This window comes from Capricornis sumatraensis, chromosome X (genome assembly GCF_032405125.1).
Source record: "Capricornis sumatraensis isolate serow.1 chromosome X, serow.2, whole genome shotgun sequence".
Lineage (NCBI taxonomy): Eukaryota > Metazoa > Chordata > Mammalia > Artiodactyla > Bovidae > Capricornis > Capricornis sumatraensis.
Genome location: NC_091092.1, coordinates 133,225,011 through 133,246,578, shown reverse-complemented (window position 1 = coordinate 133,246,578; position 21,568 = coordinate 133,225,011). Strand labels below are relative to the sequence as shown.

The window sequence follows — 21,568 nt, the reverse complement described above, 5'->3', positions numbered from 1 at the left end:
GAAAAACCATAGCCTGACTAGACGGACCTTTGTTGACAAAGTAATGTCTCTGCTTTTGAATATGCTATCTAGGTTGGTCATAACTTTCCAAGGAGTAAGCGTCTTTTAATTTCATGGCTGCAGTCACCATCTGCAGTGATTTTGGAGCTCAGAAAAATAAAGTCAGCCACTGTTTCCACTGTTTCCCCATCTATTTGCCATGAAGTGATGGGACCGGATGCCATGATCTTTGTTTTCTGAATGTTGAGCTCTAGGCCAACATTTTCACCAGGAGTCCCTGGCAGAGGCGTGGGTCGGCATTGTACTGCTGCACAGTGGGTTGCACTGAGTGCAGTGGTACCTGCCTGGGACCTTTGGAAGGAGGTGGCCATTGTCTTCATTACCTCCACCTTAGTTTGGTCTCAGGTCAAAGAACAGGGAGGGAAACAGCCCCGCCCATCAACAGAAAATTGGATTAAACATTTACTGAGGATGATCATATATATTTTATGTACTCTGCATATAAGTTAAATTAGTACAGTAACCACCACAGAATTCCCTCTAAATGGTCCTTTATTTTAAATCTGTTTGTAGGTGCTCGCTTCGGCAGCACATATACTAAAATTGGAACGATACAGAGAAGATTAGCATGGCCCCTGCGCAAGGATGACAGGCAAATTCGTGAAGCGTTCCATATTTTTTCTAACACCGCACACAAAAATAAACTCAAAATGGATTAAAGATCTAAATGTAAGACCAGAAACTATAAAACTCCTAGAGGAGAACATAGGCAAAACACTCTCTGACATAAATCACAGCAGGATCCTCTATGACCCACCTCCCAGAATTCTGGAAATAAAAGCAAAAATAAACAAATGGGATCTAATTAAAATTAAAAGCTTCTGCACAACAAAGGAAAATATACGCAAGGTGAAAAGACAGCCTTCTGAATGGGAGAAAATAATAGCAAATGAAGCAACTGACAAACAACTAATCTCAAAAATATACAAGCAACTCCTGCAGCTCAATTCCAGAAAAATAAACGACCCAATCAAAAAATGGGCCAAAGAACTAAATAGACATTTCTCCAAAGAAGACATACGGATGGCTAACAAACACATGAAAAGATGCTCAACATCACTCATTATCAGAGAAATGCAAATCTCAACCACAATGAGGTACCACTTCACACCAGTCAGAATGGCTGTGATCCAAAAATCTGCAAGCAATAAATGCTGGAGAGAGTGTGGAGAAAAGGGAACCCTCCTACACTGTTGGTGGGAATGCAAACTAGTACAGCCACTATGGAGAACAGTGTGGAGATTCCTTAAAAAATTGCAAATAGAACTGCCTTATGACCCAGCAATCCCACTGCTGGGCATATACACCGAGGAAACCAGAATTGAAAGAGACACATGTACCCCAATGTTCATCGCAGCACTGTTTATAATAGCCAGGACATGGAAACAACCTAGATGTCCATCAGCAGATGAATGGATAAGAAAGCTGTGGTACATGTACACAATGGAGTATTACTCAGCCGTTAAAAAGAATTCATTTGAATCAGTTCTGATGAGATGGATGAAACTGGAGCTGATTATACAGAGTGAAGTAAGCCAGAAAGAAAAACACCAATACAGTATACTAACACATATATATGGAATTTAGAAAGATGGCAATGACGACCCTGTATGCAAGACAGGAAAAAAGACACAGCGGTGTATAACGGACTTTTGGACTCAGAGGGAGAGGGAGAGGGTGGGATGATTTGGGAGAATGGCATTCTATCATGTATACTATCATGTAAGAATTGAATCGCCAGTCTATGTCTGACGCAGGATACAGCATGCTTGGGGCTGGTGCATGGGGATGACCCACAGAGATGTTATGGGGAGGGAGGTGGGAGGGGGGTTCATGTTTGGGAACACATGTAAGAATTAAAGATTTTAAAATTAAAAAAAGAAAAAAAAAGAAAAAATAAAATTAAAAAAAATTAAGGCATAAAATAAATAAATAAATAAATAAATAAATAAATAAATAAATCTGTTTGTAGGATTTTCCCCTCCTCCAGTACAATGATATATATTGACCCATCTTTTTCTTTACTGATAACTATTACAAATAATGCCTATACGTTTTGCAGGCTAAAGCTAAAACTCAGCAAGACTAACCAGCCTCTCTAAGAATTAAGCCTGTTTTCAATAACGCTTTATGGGGGAGGGAGGTGGGTGGGGGGTGCTAATATAGTGCATCCGTGTGTGCACTATAAGGAGATCCAAACTGTCCATCCTAAAGGAAATCAGTCCTAAATATTCATTGGAAGGACGGATGCTGAAGCTGAAAGTCCAATACTTTGGCCACCTGATGTGAAGAGCTGACTCATTGGAAAAGACCCTGATGCTGGGAAAGATTGAGGGCAGGAGGAGAAGGGGACGACCGAGGATGAGATGGTTGGATGGCATCACTGACTCAGTGGACATGGGTTTGGGTGGACTCTGGGAGTTGGTGATAGACAGGGAGGCCTGGTGTGCTGCAGTTCATGGGGTTGCAAAGAGTTGGACACAACTGAGCAACTGAACTGAACTGATGTCCAGGAGTGGTATTGCTGGATCATATAGTAGCTATATTTTTAGTTTTTAAAGGAACCTCCAAACTGTTCTCCACAGTGGCTGTTACCAATTTACGTTTGTACCAATGGCATGTAGGAGGGTTCCCTTTTTTCCACAGCTTCACCAGCACTTATTTGGAGACTTTGATGGTGGTGTGGGGTGATACCTCACTGCAGTTTTGATTTGCATTTCTCTAATAATTAGTGATTTTGAGCATCTTTTCATGTGCTGTTGCCCATTTGTATGTCTTCTTGCCTTCTTTGGAGAAATGCCTATTTAGGTCTTCTGGCTATTTTTTTTTAAATTGGGTTGTTTGTTTATTTATTTGTTTATTTTTATATCAAGCTGCATGTTGTTGTTGTTGTTCAGTCGCTAAGTCATGTCCAACCCTTTGCAACCCCATTGACTGTAGCACGCCAGGCTCCTCTGTTCTCCACTATCTGGAGTTTGCTCAAATTCATGTCCATTGAGTCAGTGATGTTATCTAACCATCTCATCCTCTGCTGCCCCACTTCTCCTTTTACCTTCAATCTTTCCCAGCATCAGGGTCTTATCCAATGAGTCAGCTCTTCACATCAGGTGGCCACAGTACTGGAACTTCAGCATCAGTCCTTCCAATGAACATTCAGGGTGGATTTCCTTTAGGACTACTGATTGGTTTGATCTCCTTGAGCTACATGAGCTGTTCATAAATTTTGGAGATTTACATCTTGCCTGTTGCCTCATTTGCAAATATTTTCTCCATTCTGTGGGTTGTGACCAGATAAAATTTTTAGAAATAAAATTACTCTGAAAAATTCATTCATTGTGAAGCAGTTCCAAGGCCATTTGCTTTCCATTCACTTATATAACAGATAATTGAGTCCCTTTATGCTAGGCACTGTGACATTGACTGTGAATACAATGGTGAACAAGGCCTTTTATTGTCCCTGATTTCATGGAAGTAATGTTCTGATGGAAGTTTTATTATCAAAAAAGGATTGAATTTATCCATGTCAGAATTTTAGGCATTTATAGAGAAAATTTTGAGTGATCTTGGATATCCTTATAGCATTTAATATGCTGTGCTCCGTTGCTGTCATGTTCAACTCTTTGCAACCCCTTAAACTGTAGCCTGATAGGCTCCTCTGTCCATGGGGTTTCCCAGGCCAGAATACTGGAGTGGGTTGCCATTTCCTTCTTCAGTATCATTGTATATAAGTACCGAATACTCTGCTGACAGCATGGTTGGCCCTATTAACTCTCTTTAACACAGTCTAAGTGATACTTATTGGATTGGCCAAAAAGTTCTTTGGGGTTTATTTCATAACAGCATATGGAAAAACTTGAATGAAATTTTTGGCCAACCCAATATATAAATACATTTGTGTACAGGTACATGCATAATTGTATTTGAATATTATTTAATTTGCAGGCTAAATATTTACTGAAAGCTTATTACAATCCAAGTCCAACTTGAACAGACATGGTAAATAACTTTTAAGATAAAGAACACCTTATTTAAAAAAAAATGCTTACCAATACCTTCACCACTCACTCTCTTGTTTTTTCTGTCACTCTGGTATTTACTAGAGCCTGTAGGAAAAAAGACTCATAGAGGCCCCTGCCTATATTTGTTTTCACAAGAGCCTTAAGGCATTGAACCTTTGGCAATCAGCACACTCCAGGCAAGTATGACTTGAGAGATGGTTGATAAGCTTTTGAAGAAAACAGATCTTAGTGGGTTACAGAAGGGGAAAAATGAGAGACAACAAATGAAGCCTCAGCGGAGTGGCAGGGGCACATCAAGGGCTGCTGCTCCCCATCGTCCTGGTGGCTCTCCAGTCGCAAGGATTAGTTGTTGTTTTTTTTTTTTTTCCCAATGGATTAATTTTTTTAAAGAGCCATTCATGTTTATCTTTTAGTTTGATTATTTCTTGGCCTTTCAAAACTCTATTTAAAAAATTGTATAAATTAGATCTTTCCCTTCTTTTCTCAGTATTGTTTATTTTTCTTAGTTTTTGAAAAGAAGAAGCTTTACTAAATACATGTCTTGTATGTTTTGCTTGGTTTTAAATCTCAGCATGAATGGTATCTGAAATCATTGGACTGAAAATAGATTATATTGTGTTATTAAGGAGAAAATTCTTAATAAAACAGAAATCATTTAGGAGAAGAAAGCAGTCTTTAGGCTGTTTTAGAACCTTGAATTTTTTTCTGTCTATCAAGCAATCATCTATCAATCCAGTTTATTTCTTTTAGCACATAAACCTTTGTGCTTAATATAAGCAGGAATTATGTAGAAATATGAGGGTTACAAAACTGAATGACCTTCTTCCCTGTTCTCTATTTTTACATTCTATCTATTGTAATATTTACCAGATCTACTTTGGTGATGATGACTTGAAAACAGTTCCTCACATATAAGATGTACACAATAGCAGGTGATGACAACTCAAGTACTTTTTCCTAAAGGAAACAAATGCATTGATGCCTGAGACAGCCTTATGGGTCCCTCTGGATAGTGTAGATCAATGAAACCATAATTACTAATTAGTTGCTCTGTGCAAGGCCCTCACCAAGTGTATTTAAAGAGATGGATGAATAATACTCCTTGCAATTTATAAAAGATCCTACGAATTCCTCTGGAGACAAGTGGATAGTAGAGGGAACAGGCATGACACCAGACACAATCAGGGAAGTTTGAACTGACACAGAAAAGTTACAGGATCTTAGATGCCAAGTAGGGGATTGATAGGTGCAGAAGGGCTAGCGAGGCATTCAAATTTGAGTACATGGTTGCCAAGGAAAATTGGAGAATCAGAGTGCCCCCTGGGCCCTGTGGCTGACACCCTAATCACTGGCACATGCCACTGTAGTGACAGATGCCTACTCATGTCTCTTAGGGGTCAGCAATTTTCTTTAAAAGACCAGAGTCGATAATTCTGGCTTTGTGGGTCATGAAGCTACTCAGTTTTACTGTTTTAGTGAAAGCAGCCACAGAGAATATGTAACCAAATGGGCTTGGCTGTATTCCAAGAAAACTATTTACAAAAATAGTGGCAAGCCAGATTTGGCCTGTGGACTGTCATTTGCTGACCCTCCTATCTACCAATATGTAATTGTCCCCTCTTTTTTGCTTTGTTCTCATTCAATGGTAGTAAAGTAGCCATCCTTGAAAAGAAGACTAAGAAATTAAATAAGCTAGTTGATACAAGTCATCTTAGTAGGTGAATGTTCCAGAACAAATCATGGACCAAACAGAAGCCACTGCTGTGCTTGTTTCTAGTTCATTTGTCCCTTTCTTGGCTCTAATGTCATCTTAACAAAGTCCAGTTTTCAGCTTATTTACAAAGATGGAATGACCTATTACATTTTTGGTTCAGTGAATGGATAGAAGTTACCTGACTTCGCCATGTTCTGCCTGACCCTTATCCTTTAGGGATGACCAGGCTGGGGTGGGATGTGCTCTAGAGTCACCAGATTGCATCTTTGTAGCATATACTACTGTAAACATGCAGTAAATTCTTATTCATTAATTCCCAACAAGAGTAAAAGAGGTATTTCCTCAGAAGTCACGATCCATATTACACACAGTGACAAGGCCCATTCTTTTATGCAGTGCATAAATAAGACATTATTAATGAATATGCAGGTAGATAATATTAGAAAGAGCATAATATCTTCAAATTTAGCATTCCATTTCCCACACAACAGTTTGAATCCATCCATCTTTATAGAAATACAGGGTACAATGATGATTTATGATTGCCATAGTAAGCAATAACTCTCTCACACACAGGAGATAGAAACCATACTAGTAATAGTAACAGAAAGAATTTAATATAAATAATATTCTCAGGCATCAGAAAATTTAAAAGGCAAAAAGGAAATATATCATGGAGGTAGCAACTATACAAAGTACCATCACCTCTATGGCTCTGTGAAAAAAAGAAAGGAGAAGGAGAAGAAAGAGAAAAGGTTGCCGCTATTAAACCTTAGAAGCTTAAAGGAGGGGGCCCCCAGGAAGTGGGACTCAGGTCTCTGGGGAGACAGCAATGCTTGGCTGCTGTTGGTGTCTTTTGAGCTCACAACAGGGGTGCATGAGGCTGGGACCTAGAACTCTTAAGAAAAGGGCTTTGCCTGTGAGGGATGATATCTCCAGGGGTATACTGTGAGGCCAGTTCTGAGACTGTCAGCAAAATTGCAAAGTGGGATCAACCATTGCTAGTGGAATGAACTGCCAAGGCTAGGATAAATAAACATTGCTAGGATGAGGCTGAAAGAACAACAACAACAAAAAAAGCAGACAGGAAGGAGCAAATCTGTTGTTCTTCCTCCTCCAGGCTTGAAATGTCCCTCCAGTGCCACATGTTGGCAGAGCATAATGCAGAGTCGCTGGCAAACTTGAGGTGTGGTTTCCTGAACGCCAGCTACAGCATTACAGTGGTGGGGTTAAAGCTGAGAGTCAAGGGCTTAAAAATGGTGACCCCTTTAAGAAAGGGCTTCCAAAAAGTTGCATGTCAATAAAATTTTATTAAGTGGAGTACATTTTTTTTCACTAACTGTCAGGATAATTTCAATAGCCGCTTTATCTATTATTCCTGGGGGAAAAAAAAAACCCTGCAAACGATTGATTGCTGGACATATTGAGTTCCATGTCTCTGGTTTCTTCAGACCAGGGGTTGCTAAACTTTTTCTGTAGAGTCGAATAGTAAATGTTTTCATTTCTGTGGGCCACAGGGCCTCTGTCACACTACTCAACTACACAGCTGTTGCAGTTCACAACTTTTTGTTGTGTGAAAGAAGCCATAGACAATATATATGGAAATAGCTGTGTTCCGATAAAACTTTATTAACAAAAACAAATGGCTTGTAGAAATTAGCCCACTCATGCTTTAGATTCTCAACCCTGGATGCACATTTAGATTAATCCCAGAAGGCTTTCAAATGCTGATGCCCAGTTGTAACTTTCATTGTTATTTCATCGGTTTGAAGTGGGGCCTGACCATTAGCATGTTTTAAAAGCTCCTTAACTGATTTGAATGTGCAACCAGAGTCAAGAACTCTGTACTGTTTTCAGTTCAGTTCAGTTCAGTGGCTCAGTCGTGTCCGACTCTTTGCAACCCCATGAATCGCAGCACGCCAGGCCTCCCTGTCCATCACCAACTCCCGGACTTCACTCAGACTCACCTTCATCGAGTCAGTGATGCCATCCAGCCATCTCATCCTCGGTCGTCCCCTTCTCCTCCTGCCCCCAATCCCTCCCAGCATCAGAGGCTTTTCCAATGAGTCAACTCTTCTCATGAGGTGGCCAAAGTACTGGACTATCAGCATTAGCATCAGTCCTTACAAAGAAATCCCAGGGCTGATCTCCTTCAGAATGGACTGGTTGGATCTCCTTGCAGTCCAAGGGACTCTCAAGAGTCTTCTCCAACACCACAGTTCAAAAGCATCAATTCCTCGGCGCTCAGCCTTCTTCACAGTTCAACTCTCACATCCATACATGACCACAGGAAAAACTATAGCCTTGACTAGACGGACCTTAGTTGGCAAAGTAATGTCTCTGCTTTTGAATATGCTATCTAGGTTGGTCATAACTTTTCTTCCAAGGAGTAAGCGTCTTTTAATTTCATGGCTGCAGTCACCATCTGCAGTGATTTTGGAGCCCCCAAAAATAAAGTCTGACACTGTTTCCACTGTTTCCCCATCTATTTCCCATGAAGTGATGGGACCAGATGCCATGATCTTCGTTTTCTGAATGTTGAGCTTTGAGCCAATTTTTTCACTCTCCTCTTTCACTTTCATCAAGAGGCTTTTTAGTTCCTCTTCAGTTTCTGCCATAAGGGTGGTGTCATCTGCATATCTAAGGTTATTGATATTTCTCCCGGCAATCTTGATTCCAGCTTGTGTTTCTTCCAGTCCAGCGTTTCGCATGATGTACTTTGCATAGAAGTTAAATAAGCAGGGTGACAATATACAGCCTTGACGCACTCCTTTTCCTATTTGGAAGCAGTCTGTTGTTCCATGTCCAGTTCTAACTGTTGCTTCCTGACCTGTATACAGATTTCTCAAGAGGCAGGTCAGGTGGTCTGGTATTCCCATCTCTCTCAGAATTTTCCACAGTTGATTGTGATCCACACAGTCAAAGGCTTTGGCATAGTCAATAAAGCAGAAATAGATGTTTTTCTGGAACTCTCTTGCTTTTTCCATGATCCAGCGGATGTTGACAATTTGATCTCTGGTTCCTCTGCCTTTTCTAAAACCAGCTTGAACATCAGGGAGTTCATGGTTCACGTATTGCTGAAGCCTAGCTTGGAGAATTTTGAGCATTACTTTACTAGCATGTGAGATGAGTGCAATTGTGCAGTAGTTTGAGCATTCTTTGGCATTGCCTTTCTTTGGGATTGGAATGAAAACTGACCTTTTCCAGTCCTGTGGCCACTGCTGAGTTTTCCAAATTCGCTGGCATATTGAGTGAAGCACATTCACAGCATCATCTTTCAGGATTTGAAATAGCTCCACTGGAATTCCATCACCTCCACTAGCTTTGTTCATAGTGATGCTTTCTACGGCCCACTTGACTTCACGTTCCAGGATGTCTGGCTCTAGATGAGTGATCACACCATCATGATTATCTGGGTCGTGAAGATCTTTTTTGTACAGTTCTTCTGTGTATTCTTGCCACCTCTTCTTAATATCTTCTGCTTCTGTTAGTTGCATACCATTTCTGTCCTTTATCGAGCCCATCTTTGCATGAAATATTCCCTTGGTATCTCTAATTTTCTTGAAGAGATCTCTAGTCTTTCCCATTCTGTTCTTTTCCTCTATTTCTTTGCATTGATCGCTGATCAATATTTCTTCTTGCTATTCTTTGGAACTCTGCATTCAGATGCTTATATCTTTCCTTTTCTCCTTTGCTTTTCGCTTCCCTTCTTTTCACAGCTATTTGTAAGGCCTCCCCAGACAGCCATTTTGCTTTTTTGCATTTCTTTTCCATGGGGATGGTCTTGATCCCTGTCTCCTGTACAATGTCATGAACCTCATTCCATAGTTCATCAGGCACTCTATCTATCAGATCTAGGCCCTTAAATCTATTTCTCACTTCCACTGTATAATCAGAAGGGATTTGATTTAGGTCATTTCTGAATGGTCTAGCGGTTTTCCCAACTTTCTTCAATTTAAGTCTGAATTTGGTAATAAGGAGTTCATGATCTGAGCCACAGTCAGCTCCTGGTCTTGTTTTTGCTGACTGTATAGAGCTTCTCCATCTTTGGCTGCAAAGAATATAATCAATCTGATTTTGGTGTTGACCATCTGGTGATGTCCATGTGTAGAGTCTTCTCTTGTGTTGTTGGAAGAGAGTGTTTGCTATGACCAGTGCATGTTCTTGGCAAAACTCTATTAGTCTTTGCCCCGCTTCATTCTGCATTCCAAGGCCAAATTTGCCTGTTACTCCAGGTGTTTCTTGACTTCTTACTTTTGCATTCCAGTCCCCTATAATGAAGAGGACATGTTTTTTGGGTGTTAGTACTGTTTTAGCCTCTGGATAATCCCTCTGGATAATCCCTTAATCAAGAGATCAATTATCAATAACTCTTAAATGCCCTAAGGGGATTTACTATTTGAAAGAACCCAGAGGTGAATTCCAGAGAAGGCAATGGCACCCCACTCCAGTACTCTTGCTTGGAAAATCCCATGGATGGAGGAGCCTGGTAGGCTGCAGTCCATGGGGTCGCTAAGAGTCGGACACGACTGAGCGACTTCACTTTCACTTTTCACTTTCATGCATTGGAGAAGGAAATGGCAACCCACTCCAGTGTTCTTGCCTGGAGAATCCCAGGGACGGGGCAGCCTGGTGGGCTGCCGTCTATGGGGTCGCACAGAGTCGGACATGACTGAAGTGACTTAGCAGTAGCAGCAGCAGCAGCAGAGGTGAATTATTTCATAAAAATTTTTTGGAAACCAGAACATAATTTCCTGAATTATCTTTCATAAGTTCAGATTTTCATGTATTAATTTTTTAGGAGCAAGAATCAAGTGTACATATACAAATCAGACCCTTATGCATTTGTTGGTTTGGAGTAACATGATTTATAACAAGAAACTGGTGTTTTATTCATCTTTGTGTGTCCAGTGTCTAGTATACATCTGGCATGTAGTGACAGTCAAAAAATATTTGTTGAAGGAATAAATAAACAAGTGAATGAAGAAAGGAAAGAAGGAATTACCATCCTTCTTAATCATCTTAACTGTCATTCAATTCAGATTGACTACTACTATAAGGCTACCATCGATAATTTGTCATGGGTATAATAGCCTTTGTTTCTGTACATAGATTAATTTCTTTCAGTATACTAGTAAAAGCAAGTTATATGACACCCTGAAGTCAGGGCAAGACCCAATGGCCATTTCATTGTTTAAGGCCACACTTGTAAAATTCTCACTATTTTTATTTACAATCTCACACATAGAGTCCTCAAAAACATAGCAGTGTTTTGGCTGGTGCTAGAGTTTCCATGGCAATGTGCTTATGGTATCCCTAGTGTTATGAGAAGGCAAAAGAAGAAAAGATATAAATACTTAAGACAGTAATATTGTTTCCTTTTGTCTTATTTGACTGCTCCAGGCACCAAGACCCATGTCTTGGGTATAATGAGGAACAGCAGCTGTGACTGCAGCGGGGTTCATACTTGGATATTGTTAGTAGGAAATTAGCACTGCCAAAGCTTTACAGTCCAAGGCTTCCCTATTACCTTACATTGAATGTCTTAATTACCAACAAGCTCCCCTCTTTTAGAAACACTCAGCTATTTATCCCCCTCCCTTTTGAATAACACAATTTTAAAGTATTTTTAACAGTTTTGAGATTTGAAAATTTAAGTCAAAAGTGGAAAGAAACCGTTGTAACTTCTTAATGTTTTTTTTCCTCATTACAATGATTTTGGAAGCACTATCAGACCACAGAACAGCTGCCAAATCAGATGCCAGTTTCAGTGAATACTGTATATTTTACACACACGTACATCTGCACAGCTAAGTTAGGGCTGCTAGTATCTACAGACATTTAAAAAATTCTCCTGTGGGTTTTCTAGCCCTCTAGAAAGCCCTCTAAGTCAGTCCTGACTTTAGTCACAAAGATAAAAGATGTACGACTTACCCACTAATCATCTATTCCCAGCCTTAATTTGACACTGGAAACACCCAGAGAGCTTGAACCATCACTGTTGACTCTGTCCCACCTCTAGATGATGTATCTGGTCTAGAAGGGTGCTCTGGTAATTTCCTCCAGATGATTCTAATGTGCAGTCAATACTGAGAACTTTTCCTCTATGTCCTGTGCAGGAAACCTGGTTTTCTAATTGAAGCCCGTTTGCTGTTTTCCCTACTTCAAAGGTTTTTGTAGGACTTGGACTTGGCCTTTTCTAAAGACCAGATTGCTGTCTAAGAGGGGTCTTGTAGCCGAGGGTGTTGACTTGCTTGTTGATCTTTATTCTCTGTGCCTACAATTTTTATTTATTTATTCATTTATGGCTGTGCTGGGTCTTTGTTGCTACACACAGGCTTTGCTTAGTTGTGGCAAGCGGGGGCTACTCTTCCTTATGGTGTGTAGGTTTCTCATTGCAGTGGCTTCTATTGTTGCAGAGCACGGGCTTTAGGGCACGTGGGCGTCAGTAGTTGTGGCACATGGGCTTAGTTGCCCCAAGGCATGTGGGATCTTCCAGGAGCAGGGATCAAACCCATGGCTCCTGCACTGGCAGGTGGATTTTTAATCACTGGACCACCAGGGAAGTCCTGTGGCTATAGTTTGAGTTTGGGCTCTTTGTGGAATCTCTGCTGGTACTGCCTGCTAAAATACCCAAGTACTACATGCTTGACTGGGTGGCACCTATTACTCTGCCTGGTATCACCACACACAGGCTTTTGCATTCTACCTCCCAGCCCTTTTGGACCCCAAAGACAGATCTCATTCTAGGCATCCACCTTTCTCAGCCTATCTCATTATGTCACAGGTTTCTGGACTGTATCCCAAGATATGAAAAACCACAGATAATTTTTATGTCTATATATTTTACACAGAAAAATACTTTTGTTCAAAGAACTCAGGTATGTATCAATGATGTTAGAATTCTTCTTAAGTCTTTTCAAGTCACACCGTTTTGAAAAGAAAGTGAAACTTTTCCTCAGATTCTTTAGAAAGAAGAAAGAGAATTCACTGGAAAGAAATAAACAAGGCTCAATTCTAAATCAAAGCAATAAAAAATCTTATAAAGAAACTTATTTTATTGACATCTTTCTTTTCCTTATTCTCCACCACTGCAGCAGAAACAAAACTATCTGTTCACCAAACTGTTTTATTTTCCTCTTTTTGGACAGACAGGGAGACTCATTTTCCTGGCTTCTTCATAGCTGAGAACACATTACTGTCCACTGAGATGTTGGTGGAAGCTAAATAAGTCATTCTCAAATTAAGTCCTTAAAAACATCCACCCAATTATTACTCAGTCTTCTCTTCTCGTGCTGCTGAAAGCTTGGAAATCAGGTGCCCAAGATGATGCAGCTACAAGTCTCCCACCATGTATCCCTTAATGAAATGAAGAGAAAAGCCTCCCTGACCATCCGTGTGGGCTTTTTAATGAGGGTGAAATAGGCCTTGGTTAAGCCATTGACTGTTTCTGTTACCAAAGAATAGCCTAGCCAACTAATATATCTCATTTCTATTTTTTCCTTATAATTTTCTTTAAGATACAATTGAGAAGAAACAAACTCACAGACTTACCAAACAAACTTATGTTTACCAAAGGGAAAGGGTGTGGAGAGAGGGATAAATTAGGAGGTTGGGATTAACATATACACACTACTGTATATAAAACAGATAATCAACAAGGACCTACTGCATAGCTCAGGGAACTCTACACAATACTCTGTAATAACCTATATAAGAAAAGAATCTGAAAAAGAATAGATATATGTGTATACATAACTGAATCACTCTGCTGTGATTCAGCAGAAACACCTGAAACTAACACAACATTGTAAATCAACTATACTCCAGTATAAAATAAAAATAAAAAATAAAATAATAATTTTAAAAACATACAATTGAGAAAACACAAAATTTGATGTAGAACCACTTGTGGAAAACAAATGACCAAAATCTTTATCATAGCATGATAATAATAATGATCTATGAAATATTCCTATGACCATAGAAATTTATTATATTTATAATATATACACAGGAAATGAGAAATTGACCTATTTTATGCCATATAGGCTTCCCAGGTGGCGCTGGTGGTAAAGAATCCATCTGCCAATGCAGGAGATGCAAGAGATGTGGGTTTGATCCCTGAGTCAGGAAGATCCCCTGGAGGAGAAAATGGCAACTCACTTCAGTATTCTTGCCTAAAATATGCCATAGACAGAGGAGCCTGGCGGGCTACATCCATGGGGCTACAAAGAGTTGGACATGACTGAGTGACTGAGCACCATGTCACTCATACATGTAACAAATTCTTGTAAACACAAATTAACACAGAACAAGATCTAATGGCTCCACTTATGTTTCTATGGGCTTCCCTGGTAGCTCAGCTGGTAAAGAATCTGCCTGCAATGCAGGAGACCCCGGTTTGATTCCTGGCTTGTGATGTTCCCCTGGAGAAGGGATAGGTTACCCACCTCAGTATTCTCAGACTTCCCTGATGGCTCAGACAGTAAAGAATTCACCTGCAGTGTGGGAGACCTGGGTTCTATCCCTGGGTCAGGAAGATCCCCTGGAGGAGGGCATGGCAACCCATTCCACTATTCTTGCCTAGAGAATCCCCATGGACAGTGGAGCCTGACGGGCTACAGTCCATGGGGTCACAAAGTGTCAGACACAACTGAGTGACTAAGCATGTTTCTATATGTTCATAGTGTCATGGGGCCCTAACATAGTAATTACCATAATATTAATCACACCTTTGTCTTTGAAAGCTTTTTCACCTGGCTTCTTGACAGCTCATACTTCTGATTTTCTTTCATTTCAACAGCCATTCATTCTCAGTCTTTTTACTTGTTTCTTCACATCTCCTTGAACTTCGAATCAGGCTGCTACAGGCCTCAGTCCTTGAATCTATTCTTTTTTTTCTACATAAAATCCTCACTGGATCTTCTAAATTATTGTCATGGATATAACTATTACATTTATATCAATAATCTCCAAATTCCCATCTCCTATTTTGAGTCTCCCCTGAACTTCAGATTTGTATATCCAGCAGACTCCTTGACATCTCCATCTGGATGTCTAACAGATATATCAAACTTAGCATAAGCAAAACTGAATTCATGATTTCTCCTGAAAACCTACTCCTATATAGTCTTTCTTGTTTCAGTAATACACAGTGCTTTCTTTCTGTCACTCAGGCTAAAATTCTGGGAGCCATCTTTGGCTTCTTTCTCAGCTTGCACATACCCAGACTGACTATATGGAGAAGACCCTCCCTGAACATCTATAGGAGAACAAGTTGCACTCTTGCCAATGAATACAGAATCCAATGATTTATTTCCCCACAGTTTTCACTATATTTCTGTTCAGATTATTGCCTTTCGGTGCACTACCATAATCTATTCTCAACACAGAAGTTAGAGTTGTCTCGTTACAATGTAAGTCAAATCATATCACTTCCCTGTTAAAATCCTTCCACTGGCTTCCTATCACACTCATAATAAAGCCAAAGTCCTTATAATGATATACAAAGCCCTATAAGATTGACCCTTCACTGTCTCTCTAACATTCTCTCCTACAGTTCTCCCTCTGATTTCAAGTCCAGCCAGATTGGCCTACTTCCTATTCCTTGAACAAACCAGGCATCCTTCCAACTCAAGGCCTTGAGAGTGAAGCCTTGCTGTTAGCTCTGCCTGGAACACTCTTTTTCCCCAGATATCCACATGCTTTCTCCTTCATCTCCACCAGGAATTTTTTGGAATGTTACTTTTATAGTGAAATCTTTTCTGATCAATCTTTTTGAAAAATGTACCCCAATCCAGCCCTTCCTATCTTCCTTCCATTCTCCATATCACTAATCACCATCTGACACATTTATACTTGTTTACCATCTCTTTCACTAAAACATAAATTCTGATTTTTAAGATTTTTGTCTATTTTATTCACTATTATACCAACAGCACCTAGAATAGTACATAGCACAAATGGAGTGATAAATAAATAATTACTAAATGAATGAATGAGTGAAGGAAGGAAGAAATGAAAGAATGGATTTTCCTCTAGCATTTAAGTGGTACTATCCTTAAACTATTTCAGACAGATGCTTAAAATATTATCTTAGGGAGGCCACTCATTCAGTAGATTCCAATTAAAATACATTTCTGACTTACAAGATATATGCTGATGTTTAACAGTCTTCATTTTGTAAGAATTATTTCTATCTGACCTGCTGAAGTAAAACAGACTTCTATTCCTTACTCAGTAAAGAAGACGGATGAACTGACTATAAAGCTTCATATGACTGTATTCTCAAGGGTCTAGTCAGAAAAACAGAAATCATACTAGGTACTTCAACTGAAGAAATTTAATGCAGGTAGATGACCACACAGTCATTGGAGGTTAGAAAGATCAAAAACGGAACATCAAGGTAATCTAGTGATTTTAACTGCAGGAATGAGCTGCTACTCCTGAGACTGTGGGAATAAAATAAAGAGGCAGAGATTATCAGAATTAAGAAGCTTGGAAAATATCATACGACCTAGCAATTCCACTTTTAGGTATATATTTAAGAGAAATGGAAACATAGGTCTTCATAAAACCTGTACACAAGTGTTCATAACAGAAGCATTCATAACAGTCAAAAGAGTAGAAACAACCCAAATGTCTATCAACTGATAAATGGCTAAATTAAATGTGATATATCCATACAATGGAATACTATTCAGCCACAAGGAATGAAGTACATGCTACAACATGAATACATTTAAAAAAATATGCTAAGTGAAAGAAGCCAGTCACAAAAGGCCATAAGCTACATGATTTCATTTATATGAAATATCCAAGTAGACAAATCCTTAGGCAGATTAATGGGTGGCTTAGGACTGGAGGAGGGGTGAAAAGTGACTCCTAAAGGGTACTGGGTTTCTTCTGGGGATTGTGAAAATGTTCTAAAATTAGACTGCTTTGATGGTTGCACAATTCCATGAATACACTAAAAATCACTGAACTGTACACTTTAGATGGGTGATTTAATAGTACATGAGTTATATCTCAATAAACCTATTTAAAAAAAGAAGCTTGGAAGAGAGGCTCTGTGGATCTAGGGCTCAGATCTCTGATGAGGGGCCCAATCTGACTGCTTCCGGTACCTCTGAGGTCATACAATAAAGCTGGCTTTTGAATGGAAGATGGAGGTTGGAACCAAGTGCACTGCAGGGATAAAGGTCTACTGCAGCTTGGATGACACTTACAGAAAGAGCAGCCCCCAGCTGTTTCTCCCCAGCTTTGTACTCTCCATCTGCCCCACCACCACCACCACGAGAACTTCATGGAAGCCCACTGGTAAAGAAGAGATGTAGTTTGATGAACTCCAGTCCCAAAGCAGAGTCTATTAGAAGGCTGGGTTGGACTTATCATTGGCCTAATAACTGACAGAACACAGACCTGTGGCACCTGAGGATCCATGCACACTCTTCAGTTTCATGCAACCAAATGATGAAATCTATTATTCTGCCTAGTAAGATACACAGAAAACTAAGCAATCTAATCACATGGACCACAGACTTGTCTAACTCAATGAAACTATGAGCCATGCTGTGTAGGGCCACCTAAGACAGATGGGTCATGGTGGAGAGTTCTGACAAAATGTGGTCCACTGGAGAAGGCAATGGCAAACCACCTCAGTACTCCTGCCCTGAGAACGCCATGAACAGTATGAAAAGGCAAAAAGATAGGACACTGAAAGATGAACTCTCAGGTCGGTAGGTGCCCAATATGCTACTGGAGATCAGTGTAGAAATAACTCCAGAAAGAATAAAGAGACAGAGCCAAAGTAAAAACAACACCCAGCTGTGGATGAGACTGGTGATGGAAACAAGGTCCAATGCTGTAAAGAGCAATATTGCATAGGAACCTGGAATGTTAGGTCTATGAATCAAGGCAAATTGGAAGTGGTCAAACAGGAGATGGCAAGAGTGAACGTTGACATTGTAGGAATCAGCGAACTAAAATGGACTGGAATGGGTGAATTTAACTCAGATGACCATTATATCTACTACTGTGGGCAAAAATCCCTTAAAAGGAATGGAGTAGCCCACAAGGTCAACAAAAGAGTCCAAAATGCAGTACTTGGATGCAATCTCAAAAACAACAGAATGTTCTCTGTTCACTTCCAAGGAAAACCATTCAATACCACAGTAAGCAAAGTCTATGCCCCGACCAGTAATGCTGAAGAAGCTGAAGTTGAACAGTTCTATGAAGACCTACAAGACCTTCTAGAACTAACACCCAAAAAAGATGTCCTTTTCATTATAGGGGACTGGAATGCAAAACTAGGAAGTCAAGAAATACCTGGAGTAACAGGCAAATTTGGCCTTGGAATACAGAATGAAGCAGGGCAAAGGCTAATGGAGTTTTGCCAAGAGAACACACTGGTCATAGTAAACATCCTCTTCCAACAACACAAGAGAAGACTCTACACATGGACATCACCAGATGGTCAAACTGAAATCAGACTGATTATATTCTTTGCAGCCAAAGATGGAGAAGCTCTATATAGTCAGCAAAAACAAGACCGGGAGGTGACTGTGGCTCAGATCATGAACTCCTTATTGCCAAATTCAGACTGAAACTGAAGAAAGTAGGGAAAACCACCAGACCATTCAGGTATGACCTAAATCAAATCCCTAATGATTATACAGTGGAAATGAGAAATACATTTAAGGGCCTAGATCTGATAGACACAGTGCCTGATGAACTATGGACAGAGGTTTGTGACAGTGTACAGGAGACAGGGAGCAAGACCAGCCCAAAGAACAAGAAATGCAAAAAAACAAAATGGCTGTCTGGGGAGGCCTTACAAATAGCTGTGAAAGAAAGAGAAGCGAAAAACAAAGGAGGAAAGGAAAGATATACCCATTTGAATGCAGAGTTCCAAAGAACAGCAAGGAGAGATAAGAAAGCCTTCCTCAGTGACCAATGCAAAGAAATAGAGGAAAAGAACAGAATGGGAAAGACTAGAGATCTCTTCAAGAAAATTAGAGATACCAAGGGAACATTTCATGCAAAGACGGGCTCAATAAAGGACAGAAATGGTATGGACATAACAGAAGCAGAAGATATTAAGAAGAGGTGGCAAGAATACACAGAAGAACTGTACAAAACAGATCTTTATGACCCAGATAATCATGATTGTGTGATCATTCACCTAGAGCCAACATCCTGGAATGTGAAGTCAAGTGGGCCTTAGAAAGCATCACTATGAACAAAGCTAGTGGAGGTGATGGCATTCCAGTTGAGCTATTTCAAATCCTGAAAGATGATGCTGTGAAAGTGCTGCCCTCAATATGCCAGCATGGAAAACTCAGCAGTGGCCACAGGACTGGAAAAGGTCAGTTTCCATTCCAATCCCTAAGAAAGGCAATGCCAAAGATGCTCAAACTACCGCACCATTGCACTCATCTCACATGCTAGTAAAGTAATGCTAAAAATTCTCCAAGCCAGGCTTCAACAATACGTGAAACGTGAACCTTCAGATATTCAAGCTGGTTTTAGAAAAGGCAGAGGAACCAGAGATCAAATTGCCAACATCCGCTGGATCATCGAATAAAACAAGAGAGTTCCAGAAAAACATCTATTTCTGCTTTATTGACTATGCCAAAGCCTTTGACTGTGTGGATCACAATCAACTGTGGAAAATTCTGAGAGAGATGGGAATACCAGACCACCTGACCTGCCTCTTGAGAAATCTGTATGCAGGTCAGGAAGCAACAGTTAGAACTGGACATGGAACAACAGACTGGTTCCAAATAGGAAAAGGAGTACGTCAAGGCTGTATATTGTCACACTAGTTATTTAATGTATATACAGAGTATGCAATGAGAAATGCCCGGCTGGATAAAGCACAAGCTGGAATCAAGATTGCTGGGAGAAATATCAATAACCTTAGATATGCAGATGACACCACCCTTATGGCAGAAAGTGAAGAGGAACTAAAAAGCCTCTTGATGAAAGTGAAAGAGGAGAGTGAAAAAGTTGGCTTAAAGCTCAACATTCAGAAAACGAAGATCATGGCATGCAGTCCCATCACTTCATGGGAAATGGATGGGGAAACAGTGTCAGACTTTATTTTTCTGGGCTCCAAAATCACTGCAGATGGTGATTGCAGCCATGAAATCAAGAGGCTTACTCTTTGGAAGGAAAGTTATGACCAACCTAGATAGCATATTGGAAAGCAGAGACATTACTTTGCCAACAAAGGTTTGTCTAGTCAAGGCTATGGTTTTTCCAGTGGTCATGTATTGATGTGAGAGTTGGACACTGAAGAAAGCTAAGCGCTGAAGAATTGATGCTTTTGAACTGTGGTGTTGGAGAAGACTCTTGAGGCTCTCTTGGACTGCAAGGAGATCCAACCAGTCCATTCTAAAGGACATCAGCCCTGGGTGTTCTTTGGAAGGAATGAGGCTAAAGCTGAAACTCTAGTACTTTGGCCACCTGATGCGAAGAGCTGACTCATTGGAAAAGACTCTGATGCTGGGAGGGATTGGGGGCAGGAGGAGAAGGGGACGACAGAGGATGAGATGGCTGGATGGCATCACCGACTTGATGGACATAAATTTGAGTGAACTCTGGGAGTTGGTGATAGACAGGGAGGCCTGGCATGCTGGGATTCATGGGGTCACAAAGAGTTGGACACGACTGAGCGACTGAACTGAACTGAACTGAACTGAGAGTACTGTTACCATTAACTTACTCTTGGACAAAGAAAGCAACAGAAGGATCCCCAGAGAGTTCTTCAGATTCCAGATGTAATCTACTCTGACCCTACTGAACGGCAGCAGGCAGTCTCCCCTAGGTAACCTGGATCATTCATCTCAACCAGGACAGATCTTTACCCTTCTTTGATTAAGGGTCATTAGAAGTCCAAAATGGCAGTGCCAGTTTCAACTTCCAATTCAGTGAAATCGTGGTTGTGACCTCTGCTTGGAATTAAGTCCTCCAAACCAGCAGAACCCAAGTAATGAGTTTAAAATCAGACATTCTATGAGTAGGATATCCAGCGTAATGATGAGAGGAGCCACTCCCATTTCCACGTCTTGATTCCTGGGCCCATGATTTCTGCCTATGGGAGTCACACATGGATGTTGGTTGCTGATTCAAAGCAAATTGCACCTCCTATGAGATAGCTCTCAACTTCTGTTTTTATCTCCCAGCTGGTCACAACTAAACCTTTAGTTGGGTTTTACTTCCTTCTGTTAGTTAGACCAGTTGCTTCTGGGTGATTGGGTATGTGGTAAGATCAGTGAATCACATGGCTATGCACTCATTACCACATTTTTCCCCCTCTGAACTGAGCTCTTTGGTCAGAAGCAATGATTTTGTGGGACATCACAACGGTGAATAAAACCCTCTGCCTGTGCAGATGGTGGTGCTGGCAGAAGTATTAGCAGCAGGGAAGGCAAATCAGTATCCAGAAAACATGTCTGCTCAAGTGAAGAGAGCACACTACTCTGTAGGTGATGGAGGGGATCTAGCATAATTAACCTCCCATCAGGTGGCTGTTTGGTCCCCTGGAAGAGTGTTGCCATATCTGAGACCTCACGTTGGTTTCTGCTGTTAGTAGTTTGGGTGCTCAGCAGTGGCAGTCACTGGATCAGCTGGATCAGGAATAGCTAGTTTATACAAAGAAGGCACTCCCTCTCCCCTCCTGTGATCTACAAACCTTCCTCTAGTGCCCCCTATTGGCAAACCCAAATAGTCCCAGTCACAGCTTCAAGAAATGGATTTTATGGGCCGA

At 40.5% G+C, this 21,568-nt stretch overlaps 1 non-coding gene across 1 annotated transcript; it reads left to right on the top strand.

Moving 5' to 3' along the window:
- Positions 1 to 573: 573 nt before the first annotated feature.
- LOC138072116 (U6 spliceosomal RNA) lies at positions 574 to 680 on the top strand. Its single transcript, XR_011144263.1, has one exon. It is a non-coding gene; the product is annotated as a U6 spliceosomal RNA (small nuclear RNA).
- Positions 681 to 21,568: the final 20,888 nt, after the last annotated feature.